This window comes from Triticum aestivum, chromosome 6B, assembly GCF_018294505.1.
Source record: "Triticum aestivum cultivar Chinese Spring chromosome 6B, IWGSC CS RefSeq v2.1, whole genome shotgun sequence".
NCBI lineage: Eukaryota > Viridiplantae > Streptophyta > Magnoliopsida > Poales > Poaceae > Triticum > Triticum aestivum.
In genome coordinates, this window is record NC_057810.1 from 54022832 (window position 1) to 54039477 (window position 16646).

Here is a 16646-nt window from a genome sequence, read left to right on the forward strand (position 1 = left end):
ACTGTTGTGGTTCTAAGTCTGACAGTAGAATGGGGGGTAGGAATAGAGAGGCAAGATCCTAGTTATGGAGTAGTTGTATACGCAAGAGATTTACGAGTTCAGGCCCTTCTCGAAGGAAGTAACAGCCCTACGTCTCGGAGCCCGGAGGCGGTCGACTGGATTATATGCGTATGAGTTACAGGGGTGCGAACCCTTCTGCCTGTGGAGGGGGGTGGCTTATATAGAGTGCGCCAGGACCCCAGCTAGCCCACGTAGCGGAGGGTTTAAGGTACATTAAGGCCAGGCGTTACTGGTAACACCTTACATAAAGTGCCATCATGACCATAAAGACTACTTAATTACAGACCGTTTGGATACAGAGTGGCTCCTGAACTCCTGGTGATCGAGTGAGTCTTCATGGTCGAGTGTCTTTGAATCTGTGGAGTGGAATCCTACCAGGTCGACTGGAAGACAGTTTCTTTTAAGGATGTCCTTGGGGAGGGTATCTTGGACAGGTCCATGACCCTACCCTAGGTACATGACTTCATCAACTAGTACATTACTTATGTGCACATGCCAACCATCAGGATAATTCCTAAAAGACAAAATGTACCAAAAAAAGATGTAACAAAGCTAGCGGTAGATTAGCTGCAGAAGAAGTACCTCCATGTCCTTTGTAAGAACCCTGAAGGTGTCACCATGCAGCTCCCTTAAATCTGCTTGCACTTTTTTTGGGCAGACTGAAACGACCAAAGACATCTCATTCAATTTGCTGGTGCGAGAGTTGAGAACATTGAGCTGATCAGAGTTGCTTTTCATGCTGTTTTCAGCAAGTACTTTGAGATCATTTTGTCCTTTAATCTGCGATAACATGTTTGAACATATCAAACTTTGTTGTCTTTGCAAACAATGAAATGGTAGGAGAAAGAACTGAGACATCAACTTCTCTTACAATTTTCTGAAGTGTATCCTCTAGGAGATCAAACTTTTGCTGCACACCACCAGCTGCACATAACAGATAAATATGATTCACTTATATGATGATGCATCAGTTGTCGAAGAAGAAGAAAAATCAAAGTGCAAGGTTTATGAGCAAAGCGGAAGCTGCTGCGATTCCTATTATGATCAACGGTACCAGTTTGCAAGGCTTACATTCAACTGATGCGTCCTTGATGGTTCTGTTTAACTGAATAACATCAGTTTGTACCGAGTCCAATACCATTCCCATCTTGTGTACTGAACCTGACAGTTGCTGAAACCTGTGCCCAGCGTCCTCGTTAACCTTACCTGTTGAAATACTACCATCTTCAGGCACACCAAACAAAACATAAGCACAGCTTAGTGATATTGTTATATCACCAGCCACGAATCCCCAAGCTACAATTTAAACCTAGCATGTCATAGGTTAACTTGAGCAGAGTACAGAATGAACCACAGCCTTTTTCATCCCTTCCAAAAGCTGTGGGTAAATTCGCATGCCCCCATACGCCAGCTAGCAGATTCGTGCGCAACAAAATTTACTTTAGAGTGCTATAAACTGGAACCATGGGAAACTAAATTCAAACCAAACATCTCAAGCACTGTACACTCTAAACCCCGTAAAAGGTCCAGTAGACAATCTGCCATTCCCTGTTTTAAAAAATGAAGTAAATATGTTATGCTAGACTATTGTTTCAAACAAATATATTAGAATGTTAAATTTAACATGCTAGAAAATTAAAGTAGAGTGCCCAACACACACAGTGTAAGTAAGACTAGCATATAGTAGTTTGTCTTGTACAGAATGCTTCTAATCTAAGTAAGCATGAGAGTGTACGTGTTGGAGCTTTCTCATGCATGCAAATATTTTACGAGGAGAACTAGCTAGATACATGTAGGTGACCATTAGAATGCATACGTGTGTAGGGGAGCTCCCTCGGCATCGCTGCTATCGTGTTTGACCAATGAAACAAAAGGTTACAGGGAGCTTTTAAGTAAAATTGAGGGTGTAAAATTAATATTAAGGTTGTACATTACAGTCACTAATACCCACGAGTTCAGAGTTTCAGAGCAAGGAACAGCCGACAGGGTCGGTACCGGTCTAGATTGTACAACCTCCGTTCAGAATTAACCGTCGATGAAATGAGTGTATTTAGACGTGCATCAGAGTGTAGATTCACTCATTTCAGCGAGAGTTTATTCCGAGCTGTAGTTTTTGCTGAACAGAGTTATATACGTACTCTGTAGTTTGTGCCGAACAGAGAGTTCTACACTGCATTCTATAGCGTGTGATGAACACATTGCAGAGGCAAAAAAATCGTTCGGTTGGTAGCTTCAGGTCCTAATGTCCTAGAGCAGACATGCCACGTGCTAATATTTGGCCAACACGTCACTGGTTTGTAGCGTCTGTTGACAAAAATGTCAGTCATAGTATCTGAGAGTCTGCCTTCACATGTTTATATGTTATATGTTACCATGTTTAGGAATCAACTACTCCGTATATATTTTACCATGTCTGTCACATCCATGTGTGATCAAACATATTGCTGGAATGCCTATAGGGTGCAGACATGTGTGATTAAACATATCGATCCAGATGGTGCTTGCAATAATTAACTAACACCAGCGCACCGCTCAATCAGCACGATCAGGTGTGCGACCGCAAAAGGCCTGAACTACAGGGGCGCAATCGCACGAACAAATAAGCAGCAGCAGTAGATGCTAATCGGCAGGCTGGAAGCTAGCGATCGACCATGGATGGATGAGACCAGGCATCAGGATTTGTAAATCGTCTGACTTACCAGCAAAGGGCGAAGAAGAGTCCGGAGAAGAAGCGCCAGCGGTCGGGGGAGAGCGCGCGGCCGCAGCAGAAGCACTGGCTGGCCACCATGGCGACGGTCTGCCCGACCAGCAGCAGGGCGAGCGCGCCGACGCCGTACTAGGTGGACGCATCCGTGTCGTACATGCAGTACCGCCTGCCACCAGGCTCGGCCTCGCCGAGTTGCGCCTGCACCCAGTGTCCCCAATCAAGATTCAAGAACCCGATGGCTCCGGCCTGAGCACATACGCATACATAGATAGATGCTTGAACGAGTTGGCCAGGAGATGGTGCGGCTCACCGTGCTCCGGCGGCGCTTGGTGCCGATGGCGAGGACGAAGGCGAGGATGTCAAGGAGCAACACCAGGCCGATCACCATGATGGACGCCATGGGGACGCCGGCCGATCAAAACCAAATACACTTGAGAGGAGCACGATGAGATCGGGAGGAAGGGGACGTCCTTATGATCTGGCTCGCGAGCCCACTGCCGCTATCGTGGGTCGTCGACGGTGGGGGTGACAGCGGATCGAGGTGGGAGGGAGGGGGAGGCGGTGGATCTGGCCCCCGCCATGCCCATGGTCGTGCCATGCGGCTAGGTCTAGGTCATGAGCGAGGAGGGAGCGCAGATCCGGCCGCGGCCATGGGAGAGAAGGGGAGGGGAGGGGTTGCCGGCGGCCGGGGTTGGGGGAGAGGACAGAGGACGGCGCCGGTGGTGGCTGGGTGGTTGGGGATCGAGAGGGTTGGGGTTGGCGGCTGTGGGACGAGAGGGGGAGAGTGGTTGATGCATGATCCGCGTGATATGCCTATGGACCAATGAGAGTGCACCAAACAATTTGATGATTTTTTGACCATATAAATTGGTCGTGATTGATTACATACAAATTTTTCATTCCATTTTTCAATGCTCAAAATGAGTTTTTTTGTGAAATACCTATCTAATATTTGTTCAAATGATGTCATATTTTGCACAAGTTTCATCTTAGATTGGCAAACAACATTGACAAAGGGGGTTTTAATTTCTTTTGCATGAAAAAACAATTTTTCATTTTTTGAGTGTCCAAAATAAGTTTTTTTGTGAAGAACCTACCATATATTTGTTGCAAAATTGTATAAATCAATTTTCTAAAATATTAGGACATATTTAATGCACAATTGACCAAATGCTTGGGTGTTAAAAGTTTTGATCCACCTTCGGTGAAAAAGACAAATTTTTGCCGATTCAGCTGGAAGTGGGTCAAATTTGAACTGTAGCTACCTCGTAGTTTGTTCTTTATTTTTTCCAAAAATCATTTCTAGATACATAAGTATCTATTTAATCAGAGAAACATCAAAAGTTTTTCCAAGATTCAACCACTAGCTAGGAACGGTCATGCCCGCCTTTTGACCACATTTTAAAACGGGCATAAAAAATTCAAAACAAATTCAAAAAATTGGAAAACCTTCGCGTTGTGTCATTATATGTGATCAAGTTTCCAGGAAAAATAATAAACTTGTAATACGGCAATTATTTTTAAAAAGTGTTCTAAAAAATGAGCTATCATGCGTGAAGTTTCATGGCTTTCAAGCCAAATGATCAATCTTATGGCCACATTCATGGCATAATTTGTTCAAATGATCTCATATTGTGCACAAGGGTGCATCTTGGAATTCCAAACAATGTTGCCTAAGGGGGGTCTTCATTTTCTTTGCACGGAAAATTCATTTTCCATTTTCCGAGTGCCCGAAATGAGTTTTTTTTGTGAAGGACCTACCATATATTTGTTACAAAATTGGATGAAATCAATTTTCTAAAATACTAGGCCATATTTAATGTATAATTGAAAAAATGGTTGGGTGTCAAATTTTTTGATCCACCTCTGATGAAAAAAGACAAATTCCCACCGATTCAGTAGGAAGCGGGTCAAATTTGAACTGGAAGTGCCTCATAGTTTGATCTTTATTTTTTCCAAAAATAATTTCTAGGTACATAAGTACCTATTTAATCATAAATACATGGTTTGGTGGCGATACGTCGAGGTTTGGATAGTGGCCGAGGGCCCCAACTCTAAAGCGCGTAAACTCACATGCCCACAGCGTGGTCACCGTGTGACCGTGGCATTGCCATGTCTTCTAGGCGGCCTAGGCATGTCTAGTGGGTTGGGCACTCCCCAGGTAGGTGCTAGGAAGAAAATCACAACATAAGATTCTCATGAGGAGACCGATCGATGCTCAAACATGAATAAGCAACCAAGTGTTTGATTAGCGGTATGGAAAATGCACATGGCTAATGGGCGTGAGTTTTGCTGAGGATGATCAGTTACTAAGAAGACCATCTTCACAAATTTGCAGCTCAAAAGGAGGAGCCTAGGTGGTACTTGCTTTGCAAAGTATCATAGTGGACATAAATACGAATGTTGAAGTTGGGCTCAAAATAATGAATGGATTGAGCTGACATTTGGTGGAGGATGATTATTTGGGCATAGGAAAGCACCGTAGAAAATGGATACCATTTGGACATGCAAAAGTGGTACTTTCTTCACAAAGTGTTTTTCTGAACAGAATAGGAAAATGAATATTTTTAAATTATTTTTGAACTAGTCAAGGAAGGTCTTTTACATATTTGACGAAGATATGACCCAAAGAATTTATGAGATTTTTTGGGAATTTTGGGAATGAGAGAAATATAGGTTTCTTCACAACCTAGGACAAAAACTGCCACATGGACATGACATATAGGCAAAACTGATGAGGTGGCGCCTAGTCATAGCAACCCACCATAATTTACAAGGTTATGACCATCTATATTGGTCATGATCAGCTAAAAATAAGGCAGCGGACCAATGCTATCTGCTTTATGACCATTTTGTGTAAGGAAATTATGACCTTTCTGACCAAAATAGTCATTATAATTTAGGGTTTGGAGCCCCTTGAACAACTTTTGACCAATTTGTCTGTAATGGTCATAGATCTATGACCAATTCTTCCAGGGTCACTGACAGAAGGTCACTAGTTGACATATTTCTTGTAGTGTCGGCGGAGCGGTGCTTCATCCTACTCATTGATGGCGGCATATCTCGGCGGCGTGGCGCAGTGGAGATTCGGCGTCCGATGTGTGGTGATGGACTCGCGCAGGAGGACGAACCTGTCTGGTGTCATGGTGACGTCGATGGCTGAGTGGCCAAACAAGGTAGAAGCCTCAATATTTGCTCTGAAGACGGACCTGTGGAAGATGGCGGCGACGACACACGAGTGCGTCGAACCGGTTTGTACCCCAGACCCGGTATGTGGTTCGGTTGGGGCTTCTGGCTTTTGATGTTACGGTTAGGTGAGTGGTCTGGGTAGTGGCCCAGCTAGCACCCCTTCATCATTTTGATGTTAGGCTTAGATGAGTGGTCTGGGTAGTGGCCCAGCTAGCAAGCTTTCATCATTTGGATAGGAGTAGTGCCATATGTTGTCAAGATGGCGGATTCAGGCATATTGTTGTAATACTTTGTAAGGTCCTCGAGAATAATCAATAAAGTGGCCGCATGCATATTCCAGATGCAGAGGCCAGGGGTCATCCTCCTTTTCGAAAAAAAGGAATGGATGAGATAAAAAGAATACAAGGCACTCGGCTTACACTTATCAACAATTTAAGAAAAATAAATCCAATATTGTAAGCAATGATTCACATATCTCATGCTCAGCTTAGACATTACCAGATTAAGAAAATAAGAAATGCAATTTTTTTTAGCAAGCTATGTGTTCTATGAAAATATGGTTACAACCCCATACCTACAAATGAACAAGACAAAGCGAGGAAGACATTTATCCCGGTACAAGTACATGTAGGACCCCCCAAAAAGAAAATATGCAATCAAGTCTTTGGAGTTCCCTCTGCGCAGAGGGCAATTCTCCATCGCCAAGACCCAGCACCAATGAAATACCACGAGAAGGAAGGATATGAAAGTCCATCATACCCAAACCAGAAGGGAGCATCATCGCGACAATAGCCGCATTGTGAGCCGACGTTGCGAATGAGAAAACTATTTCTAATGTGCACGTCGGTTGGGGCACATCCCCGTGCCACTCGCCAGACTTAAGCGTCGCCGTCTTCACTCGAGGAAGTCGAAGAAGACCAGTGAAGCTGTCTGCTGCAATCCGCAAACCCAACACCAGAACATCTATCCTCTCACACAGGTCGCCGTTGTCACCCTCGAAAGGAACTCCAACTGCAGGCCCCAACCTGGAAAACCTAGCCTCGCTGATCCAAATGAGCAATGAGGGACATGAGCAACCAACTCATCAGCACCGCCGTGGACAGCATCACCAAGATGTGGAAAGTCAAGGCAAATTTATTTGCCGGGGCCGCTGCCACTGCTATAAATGCCGCGCCGCCACAAGAAACTAATCCTAACCTATCTACAAGTCAGGGCTGAAGCACCAGGGATCTCCACACGTCCCGCTGCTGGGGCGGCAGACAGAACGAGGGAAATCCTACGGGCTGCGTGTTGATGGTTGAAGGTGGGAAGTAGTTCTTCGCCCAGCCCGCTGCTATCGGGAGGGGAAGGAGAAACTGCAGTTGCGGTTGAAGCATAAGAAATGTAATATGGTTAGCCAAGTTTGATGTAGTGACCCTTGGCTTGCATATAAGCGTTAAGAAACGGAAATTCAGCTCATGTGCTTGACGCTCGGTAAACAACTACTGCCGTCACGGGTCCGTTAAGAACGGTCGCAAGGGACACATGACCACGTCTTTGTCGAACACTCTCATTTTGCCAAGTTTTACATTTTATTTTTGCTTCCTTTCCCGAGACTGTTTTGTATGCCGGGTCTTTAATAGGACGGTGTCGGCTTTGACAATGCGTTGCCAAACGCCCTTCTGTTGCCGATTTTTTTTTTTGTCTTGTATGCCGAGTCCCCGATTCTTTGCATTCACCATACATTGATATAGTGGGCATACAATGTTTTTCCTGTAGTGAATGTTGTTGGCTTGTGGAATTAGATGACGATTTTGTGGGGTGTCAAGGTCCTCTCCCCAACTTTTTTGTCCACTGACAGTGACCATGCATTGAAACCCGGTATAAATATTCTAGTGTGTTAGCTAATAATTTACCTGCCCATATTAATGTGATTGTGTAAATAAATGTTTATCAAATCCTGTTCGTGATTTATCTTTTATTTTGATGAGAAATTTGGTAAATAAATTAAAATGGAATTGGCTTAGAAGGTAGATAAATTAAGGTGACTGATTATGATACGGTGAAGGTTGGGCGAAAGTGTGGTGGGAAGAAAAGTGAAACATGAAATCTTACATTCTTATTAAGTAGTACTCCCTCCGTCCCAAAATAAGTGTCTCAACCTTGAGACACTTATTTTGGGACGGAGGGAGTACTAGCTAATTGCCCGTGTGTTGCAACGGGGTCACACAAATTTTAAGAGTTCAATATTGATCATGTCAACAATACATTTAGTATTACTGGCGACCTTTATTACCATGAAATCCCCACCTCCTCCTCAGCCCCCCCCCCCCCCCCCCCCACACACACACATATTCCCATCTTATTAGCTGCTAGACCATAAGCCATCTATGCTATTTCCTACCTTGTGAAACCTATTTCCCAAGACCCTTCAATTACCTGCATCAATTAATATGATACCCAATTATACAAATACTAATTCTCAATTGTATTTAGGAAAAAATATACATACATGCCCATGCAGAATTTGCTATTTTGTGGATTGACAATGTCTCTTATTTGACATCCACCTTATCCACGCCAGTGCAATACCAATATGGATGATATGTATTATGTTTGCCACCAAAACTGAGGGAATTAATTTCATGTAAATTGGCCAGCAACAACTCTATGACAAACAATATATCTAAATTCTCAGCGTTATTTTTTTCGTAATAAGCATTATTTATACTATTTCTTGAATGTGTTCAAACTATTACTTGAACTTGCTATCATCAAACGATAGCAATTAGCCAATGACCTATATGTTTTGGTGCACCTTTGTAAAATTTAGAAACTGCTCGTGTGACAAAAGAAGATACTGAGTGAACATATGGAACAAGGCCTTGTGTGTAGTATAGAAATAAATTAGCAGAATCAGAAGACTACAATTAGTATATTTAATCTTGACCCCGCAAAACAGTAGTATATTTATTCTTCACATGAACAAACTATGAAAAGAGATCACGGTTCTATCCAACCCGTTCTACCATGCGTGTATGAACAAAGTTAGTACAAAGTTGAGACACTTATTTTAGGACAAAGGGAGTAAAGGTTTCATATTTAAAAGGACTATCATATAAATACAAAGACATACCAAATATCGCGAGCATGCGACTGGATATTATAGGACGAACTTTTATCAATTACCATACTATTACTTTTGATGTCCACAAAATGCAGTGAAGTAATTATGAGAAAATAAAAATGCAGGGTTGATCAAAACAACTAACCACTATACTTGATGTAGAAGATGATGTAAGTATAAGCCTGCTGACGGCAATGCCAATTGAAGCTTAAAGAACACCACTCGTACAAGCATTAAAATCTACAACCATACAAACACAGCTTTAGGATGATGACATGTTGAATGTAGATTGCAGACCTTCACTTGCATGCCTTCTCAATCCTCGTAGTATCTTCTCTTGCCTTAATTTCCTTCTCTAATCTTCATCTTGCCCATGTGTTGCACCCCGTTCCAGAAAGAAATAAACATGAGCTACTCTGACTTGCAAGGACCATCAACATGTATAGACAAAATTTCTTAGTATTAGTTCATAGCAGAAACCAAAGAGTATCATAACAATGGTTCAATCACCTTCGAGGCTTTAACAACCGATAAGAATGAGGTGCCTGTGTAGGGGAGATATGGAGCCGTAGACGATATGACAGCCTAGCCACTTTGAGAGTGGAGAAAACCATAGACCGAGCCTCCTCTTTGCACTCATCTTTCGCACGAGAGTGGACATATGCGCGTCCCTCTCCCTCGCTCTGAGCTCTACTGATACAAACCACACAAGTTAGTAATAGCCGTTTTCTGATGCACGATGAAGCTGGATGACCTCCCCAGTCTATTGTCGCGTGAGATCCTAGCGAACATAGGCATCGCCAGCAGCATCGCAGCCTCATGACCTTAGGGCTCAGACACATGTGTCATCTGGCGACCGCCTCCCCACCACCTCGGCACACCGATGTGTGCGCCGTCCCCTACAACATAAAGGCCCCATGACCTCAAGCAAGCGCATCTTTGACCACCGCCGCCGCGCCAACTCAGCAAACTGGCACACGCACTACTAGAAAAAGGGCTATAGATGAGATGGACACTAATGGCGCACCTGTCATGTGGTGCGCCATTAGTATATACTAATGGGACACCATGTTTTGATGCACCATTAGTGTGGAAGACACTAATGGCGCACCAGGCACATGGTGTGCCACTAGTAACAATTTTTTTTCCAAACATACTAATGGCGCATCATGGCTCGGTGCGCCATTACTAATAATGGCGCACCGGCCACACAGTGCCCCACTACTGTTGTTTTTTTAATTCTTTTTTTTGCAAAACTACTAATGGCGCATCATGGCATAGTGCGTCATTACTAGTCTAAACTAATAGTGGCGCACTGTGCCACGGTGCGCCATTAGAATATATACTTTTTTTTTATTTTTTTGCAAAACTTTTAATGGCGCACCAGCAGCAGGTGCGCCATTAGTAACCAGGGTTACTAATGGCGCATTTGCATATGGTGCACCATTAGTAACCTGGGACCAACAAGATATTTTGGACAGCCCACCTACCCACTCATTTTCCCCACTTTATTCTCTCCACCTCCTCCTCCAAGCTTGTCTCGGCTGCCTCCTCCTCCTCACCTCATTTGCACCATAGATTCATCCAAATTAAGTGGTTAAATTACCTTTTTTTGATAGGTAAGTAAGGGGAAAGCTATCTTTATGTTGTAGATCTACTTTTTTTCTCCCTCCAACAATGTGCACATGCACTTTTTATGGCCTAGCTAGATCTATATATGTTTGTGGTGTTGCATATGTTTGTGGTGTTGCATATATGTTTGTGTTTGCAGGTACCGGTATTTGAAATGCGATAGTTGCCAATATTTTGCTGGAATGTTGATTCATTTCCGTTTCGGCGAGAATTTTGGCACTATGCATTCTTTTTGGTCCTATTTTTAGGGAAAGTCAAGCCAATTTTTTTTGTTCTAAAATATCATTTTGCTCTACCCCGCAGGTGACCATGGTCCGCACGATGACCGAAGGCATCGTGAATAGATTTTTGAGCTCTGCGAAGGCCGAGATGCTTCAAAAGAACGAGACATAGATAAGATGTCCATGTCGAAGATGCAAGCTGAAGAGCCTTATGGCGGACCCGGATTCCGGGCAGGTGCGGGACCACCTGCTCTTGCGTGGTTTCATGGATGGCTATCGGTGGCAAGGTGATGAAGATGACTATGAAGTCGTCCATGGGGGCCGGGCAAGAAATGAGGAAGGGAAGCAAGACAACCACCGCGGCTCGGGTGGGCGAGAAGACAAAGAATCTCCAGGACTTGATCACGACGGTGATGTTGTACACAGTCATCATGTAGAAGATGCCGGACATGATGATGAGGAAGATGCCGGAGCAGACGAAGGGCATGATCATGAAGATGAAGATGCCGGCGGAGCAGACGACGATGGACCATCGATGGGCTGGGTGCAAGACCCTCATATTTAAGAGCTGCTTTTCAAGCAGACGGATAACGCAAGAGCTGCCGCCCGAGAGAAAGCCAAGCTGGATCAACTGGAGATAGACGCGGTTACTCCATTGTATGAAGGATGCAGGCCCGAGGATACCCGCCTGAAAGTAACGCTCATGGCTTTGGAGATGAAGGTAAAACACAAAATGACCGACGCATGCTTCGACGAGAACATGTCATTCTGGCACGAATGTCTTCCCAAGGGGAACAAGTGTCCGACCAGTTTCGAGGAGGCGAAGAAAATCGTGTGTCCTCTGGATTTACCGCACGTGAAATACCATGTGTGCATGAACAATTGCATCATTTATCGGGACGAGCACGCGGAGTCTACCATATGTCCGTGTGCGGCATCACTAGATACAAGAAGAGGAAGAAAGCTCCTCGAAAAGTGGTGTGGTACTTTCCGATCACTCCTCGTCTACAGCGGTATTTCACGGACCCTAAGGTAGAAAAGCTCATGCGTTGGCACGCGGATATGGAGGAGAAGAAGCGAGAAGATGACGCAAATGATCAGGAGATAAATAAAAAAGACAAGATGCTGAGTCACCCAAAGGATGCGAGCTAGTGACAAGCGTTGAACTTCGAACACCCAGAATTTGGGAATGATCCAAGGAACATCGTGCTGGGCGCGAGCACCGATGGAGTCAATCCGTTTGGCAGCCAGAGAAGCACACATAGCACCTAGCCTGTGTTTGTGTGGATGTACAACCTTTCCCCCTGGTTGTGCATGAAGAGGAAGTACATTCACATGAGTAAGCTAATTGAAGGGCCAAAACAACCAGGGAATGACATCAATCTGTATCTGGGGCTGCTGAAAGAGGAGCTAGACACGCTGTGGAAAACGCCAGCCAATACGCGGGACGCCGCAGAGAAAGAATATTTTCCTATGAGAGCCACACTACTCATGACGGTGCACGACTATCTTGGTTACAGATATCTCGCGGGGCAGGTGGTCCATGGATTTTCTGGATGCGTCAGGTGCATGGATGACACAACATATCACCAGCTAGATAGAGATCCTGGGTCTTCAAAAACCGTGTTCATGGGACATCGAAGGTGGCTTCGCGACGATGACCCGTGGAGGAAACGCAAGGATATGTTCAATGGTGAAACCGAACCCCGAAGACGCCCGCGTACGAGGAGCGGCGAGGAAATAGACCAGCTATTGAAAAATTGGAAAGATTGCCCACTGCCGAGAAAGAATCAAAAGGCGCCAGAGCCGGGAAAGAAGCGAAAGGCGCCAGAGCCGCTGCTGATGGTATGGAGAACGAGGCCTGTTTTCTAGGACTTGCCGTACTGGAAGATCCACCATGTGCCTCACAGCCTTGATGTCATGCATATAACGAAGAATGTGTGCGAGAGTCTGCTTGGTACCCTGCTCAACATGTCAGAGAGGACCAAAGATGGGCCGAAAGCAAGGGCAGACTTGAAATCAATGGGCATCGGGGAGGAGCTTCACGCTAATGATCATGATGATGAGGCGAAGCAGGACACGGAAAGTCGTCGCAAAGGTAAAAAGGCCAAGAAGACCGGAAATGACTACCCTCCCGCGTGCTTCACTCTAAGTCAGGAGGAGATCGAGCAGTTTTTCACCTGCCTCGTAGGAGTAAAACTTCCTTACAGTTACGCGGGGAATATAAGCAGATACCTAGACCCAGCGAAGCAGAAGTTCAGCGGGATGAAGTCTCACGACTGTCACGTGCTGATGACGGAGATACTTCCAGTTGCAATCCATGGGATCATGGATGCGCACGTCCGTGAAATGCTATTTGGCCTATGCAACTTTTTCAACGTCATCTCTCGGAAGTCGGTTGGCGTGAGGCAACTCAGAAGGGTACAGGAAATCGGTTGGTGATACTATGCGAGCTTGAGATGTACTTCCTACCCGCATTCTTCGACGTTATGGTGCATCTGGTGGTCCATATCGTGGAGGATATCATCCAACTCGGGCCGACGTTCCTGCACACCATGACGCCGTTCGAAAGGATGAATGGTGTCATCAAAGGATACGTTCGCAACATGTCACATACAGAGGGAAGCATAGCAGGGGCTTCCTATTGGAAGAGTGCATCTCCTACTGCACGAATTATCTAGGCATCAAGGACCCCGTTGGCCTGCCCGTCAACAGGCACCTCGGCAGGCTCGCTGGATGGGGTCACCGTGAGGGTCACCGCGAAATGCATGTCGACTTCGAGGGTCGACTCGCCTACTTTGAAAGAGCAAACCTAGTCGCGCTACAACACATAGACGTGGTCGATCCTTGGGTGGTAGAGCACAAAACCTTTATTGAGAAGACGTACAATGACCGAGGCCAACATAGGACGGACGGAGATACAATCCAAGAGCACAACTCATGTTTCACGCGTTGGTTCAAGTAGAAGCTTATGTCGTACCCTTTACATGAGGATTCTTCCGCGGAAGAACAACTCATATTCGCCTTGTCACAGGGCGCCGAGCACAACCTGATGACCTATGAGGCGTACGATATCAACGGCTACACATTCTACACCGAGGACAAGGACATGAAGAGCGATGGTTATCAAAACTCCGGGGTAACAATGGAATCCTACACTGGTAACGACAAGGATAGATACTACGGAAGGATCGAGGAGATCCGGGAGCTGAGCTACGCTGGAGAGAAGGTCCCGATGTTCCGTGTCAGATGGGCCAAGAGCGTCCTAAAAGAAGACCGGTATTTCACCACCATGGTTATACCCGAACCCAAATCCAAGACCGCGGGCGCAAACGTCACCGCGAAAAATGAGCCATGGGTACTGGCTTCCCAAGTGGACCAATGCTTCTTCATTACCGACCCGTCAAAGCCCAGTCGTGTTGTCGTGAGGAGAGGCAAAAGGAAGATCATCGGAATGGATGGAGTAGCCAATGAGCAAGACTTCGACAAGTACGGCGACCCGAAGATCGAACATGACGACGACGATGAAGTAGCAGCATAAACCACAAGAAGAAGCAGGACCACCCTACATAAAGGATGTCCGTTCCACAGAAGAACTCCATTTGCGAAAAAGAAGGGCAAGAAGATTGTGAATAGATAGCTAGCTAGCTAAGATCGATTGTATTTAAATTGTAGCCTTCATATTTCCCGATTGTATTTCATGGGCACTTTAATTTTGAACTCATGAATATTTTTTAAATTTCATGGACACTCGATCTCGATCCCCCTCCATCTCGATCGCTATCCCACCTCACCAGATCTGGTCCCCCCTCGCCGCCGAGCACCCCCTGCACCCTCTCCCACCGGCCGCCACCGCCGACCCCCCGGCCCCGCACCCTCCCCCGCTCCACCGGCCGCCGCCGCCGACCGGCCCCCCGCACACCCTCCCCCGCTCCTGCCCCCCGCCACCGACGACCCACCGCACCCTCCCCGGCCCGCTCCACCGTCACAAATGAATGCAACTAAAATTAAAAAAACAAATTTGATTATATTTTAAAATAACAAATTTGAAGATATTTTCAAATAATAAATTTGTTGATATTTTTTCATATTCATAAATATTTTCAAATAACAAATTTGATGATACTTTTTAAAAAATTATTACTGTTTTAATATTACTGTTATGACTTAAACAAGTTTGAACATATTTAAACACAAATAAATATCAAACAGCATTTTAAATGTTGTTAACATGGCAACAAACTGCATATTATTTTTTCTACATGAAATTCTGATCATCTAGCATATGTGACATGTTATATTTGGATGCATGGATAAAAATATATGTGCAAAGAAAAAAATGCATAAAAACAAAAATTGGGGAGCCTGGGAATTGAACCCAGGACCTCCTGGTGTGTGTGCTGCGTGCTGACCAGTCAGGCTAGTGTGTGTGTTCTGATGGAGATACGGTTAGGTGGAATATAACCTGACTGCTCAGACTGTAATCAAAAAAACATTCTAATGGCGCACCGCTGCGTGGTGCGCCATTGCTATCTAAAAAACATTCTAACGCAGCGGTGCACCATTAGAAAGCTTCCCCCATCCATACACTTCGCCCCTCCCTCGTCCCTCCCTCTCGCCAGACACTTCGTCCCTCTCCCTCCACCGCGCCGCTCCCTCCCTCTCGCCAGACACTTCGTCCCTCTCCCTCCACCGTGCCGCTCCCTCCCTCGTCCCTCCCTCCACTGCGTCGCCGCCGCCGCTGCCCCGACCCACTGTGCTGCAGCCGCCCACGCGCCCCCGCCGCCTCCCTCTCCCCTTCCTCCCCCTCCAGCGCCGCCTCCCCCCCCCCTCCCGAGCCCCGCCTCCCCCGCGAGCGCCAGAGATTTGGAGCCTCGAAGCCGTTGGAGACTTGGAGCCTCGGAGCCGCCCGTCCACCAGGAGAGGAGGCCCCACGTCCACCAGGAGAGGAGGCCCACGCCGTCTCTGCCCCCCCCAAGCTCGCCGTCTCCACCCTCCGTCGTCTCCGCTCCGGACACCACCTCATCGTGGTCAGGTAACCCTCCTCCCTCTGCCTCTCTTCTCCTCCCTCCCAGCCATGCCCTCTTCTTCTCTCTTTTGCTAGGTTTAGGTCAAATCCCTCTCGAATTTAGGTCAAATCCCTCTCGAATTTAGGTCAAATCCCTCTCGAATTTACTGGACGCCGTGCTAGTATTTCATTTTTCATCATGCTCTGTATGCCATTGCTGCTGCTCTGTGATGCCATACCTCCAAACATTATTTGGCTGGGATTCATTCATACATGTGTGTGTCTGTGTAGTTAGTAAAGGGGTTTGTTTGTATGGAAGCAAGTTTGTGTGTGTGTTTACTAGTTACATGATGATCTAACAAGAATATATTTATATAATGGTTCCCTTTAGCTGACCTGGCATTATGCGTGAGAAGAGAAGAAAATAGTTGCTTGTGTTTGAATATTGGCTTGATGCTGGTTTTGAAGTTTGAAGCTGTCTGTCCATGTGAAAAGAGTCCAGTCTAGTCAGCAATATCACTGTGGTATATATCTCTGTCTCTGTGAGTGTGTGTGTGTGTGTGTAGTAGGGTAGTAGTTGGGTTGGAATGGATTGAATGGATCAAAGATTGGACAGAGGTGTGTGGGAATGGATCCAGTCAGTCCCATCCATGCATCCATCCATTTGATGATGTAGTAGTAGTAGTAAAGTTGGAGGAGGGATGTATTTTGAGAGGGATGTAG

At 45.7% G+C, this 16646-nt stretch overlaps 1 long non-coding RNA gene and 1 pseudogene across 1 annotated transcript; both read right to left on the bottom strand.

Moving 5' to 3' along the window:
• Positions 1-755: 755 nt before the first annotated feature.
• On the bottom strand, positions 756-1201 carry LOC123137751 (uncharacterized). Its single transcript, XR_006468485.1, has 3 exons — positions 1132-1201; positions 932-984; positions 756-840 (listed from the first exon to the last, which is right to left on the bottom strand). It is a non-coding gene; the product is annotated as an uncharacterized lncRNA (long non-coding RNA).
• Positions 1202-2605: 1404 nt separating this feature from the next.
• Positions 2606-3167, bottom strand: LOC123138799 (uncharacterized; annotated as a pseudogene).
• Positions 3168-16646: the final 13479 nt, after the last annotated feature.